We start from the raw sequence: 1,861 nt of genomic DNA on the forward strand, positions 1-1,861 counted from the left end.
ACCATTAGCCAGACTTATCAAGAAAAAAAGGGAGAAGACTCAAATCAATAGAATTAGAAATGAAAAATGAGAAGTAACAACTGACAACTGCAGAAATACAAAGGATCATGAGAGATAACTACAAGCAACTACATGCCAATAAAATGGACAACCTGGAAGAAATGGAAAAATTCTTAGAAATGCACAACCTTCCGAGACTGAACCAGGAAGAAATAGAAAATATGAACAGACCAATCACAAACACTGAGATTGAAACTGTGATTAAAAATCTTCCAACAAACAGAAGCCCAGGACCAGATGGCTACACAGGCAAATTCTTTCTAACATTTAGAGAAGAGCTAACACCTATCCTTCTCAAACTCTTCCAAAACATAGCACAAAGAGGAACACTCCCAAACTCATTCTATGAGGCCACCATCCCTCTGAATGATACACCATATTAACAAATTGAAGGAGAAAAACCATATGATCCTCTCAATAGATACAGAGAAACCTTTCGACAAAATTTAACACCCATTTATGATAAAAACCCTCCAGAATGTAGACATACAGGGAACTTTCCTCAACATAATAAAGGCCATATATGACAAACCCACAGCCAACATCATCCTCAATGGTGAAAAAATGAAACCATTCCAAATAAGATCAGGAATAAAACAAGGTTGCCCACTCTCACCACTATTATTCAACATAATTTCAGAAGTTTTAGCCACAGCAATCAGACACTAATGATGAAAAATCTGAGAGTGAAATTAAGAAAACACTCCCATTTACCATTGCAACAAAAAGAATAAAATATCTAGGAATAAACCTAGCTAAGGAGACAAAAGACCTGTATGCAGAAAATTGTAAGACACTGATGAAAGAAATTAAAGATGATACACATCGATGGAGAGATATACCATGTTCTTGGATTGGAAGAATCAACATTGTGAAAATGACTCTACTACCCAAAGCAATCTACAGATTCAATGCAATCCCTATCAAACTACCACTGGCATTTTTCACAGTACTAGAACAAAAAATTTCACAATTTGTATGGAAACACAGAAGACCCTGAATAGCCAAAGCAATCTTGAGAAAGAAAAACGGCGCTGGAGGAATCAGGCTCCCTGACATCAGACTATACTACCAAGCTACAGTAATCAAGACAGTATTGCACTGGCACAATAACAGAAATATAGATCAATGGAACAGGATAGAAAGCCCAGAGATAAACCCACACACATTTGGTCACCTGATCTTTGATAAAGGAGGCAAGAATATACAATGGAGAAAAGAGTGGTTCTTCAATAAGTGGTGCTGGGAAAACTGGACAGCTACATGTAAAAGAATGAATTTAGAGCACCTCCTAGCACCATACATAAAAATAAACTCAAGATGGATTAAAGATCTAATTGTAAGGCCAGACACTACCAAACTCTTAGAGGAGAACATAGGCAGAACACTCTATGACATAAATCACAGCAAGATTCTTTTTTACCCACCTCCTAGAGAAATGGAAATAAAAACAAAAATAAACAAATGGGAAACAATGAAACTTAAAAGCTTTTGCACAGCAAAGAAAGAATAAACAAGACGAAAAGACAACCCTCAGAATGGAAGAAAATATTTGCAAATGAAGCAACTGACATAGGATTAATCTCCAAAACATACAAGCAACTCATGCAGCTCAATATCAAAAAAACAAACAACCCAATCCAAAAATGGGCAGTAGACCTAAATAGACATTTCTCCAAAGAAGATATACAGATTGCCAACAGACATATGAAAGAATGCTCAACATCATTAATCATTAGAGAAATGCAAATCAAAACTACAATGAGATATCATCTCACACCGGTCAGAATGGCCATCATCA

This window comes from Physeter macrocephalus, chromosome 12 (assembly GCF_002837175.3).
Source record: "Physeter macrocephalus isolate SW-GA chromosome 12, ASM283717v5, whole genome shotgun sequence".
In the NCBI taxonomy this organism is placed as follows: Eukaryota; Metazoa; Chordata; class Mammalia; order Artiodactyla; family Physeteridae; genus Physeter; species Physeter macrocephalus.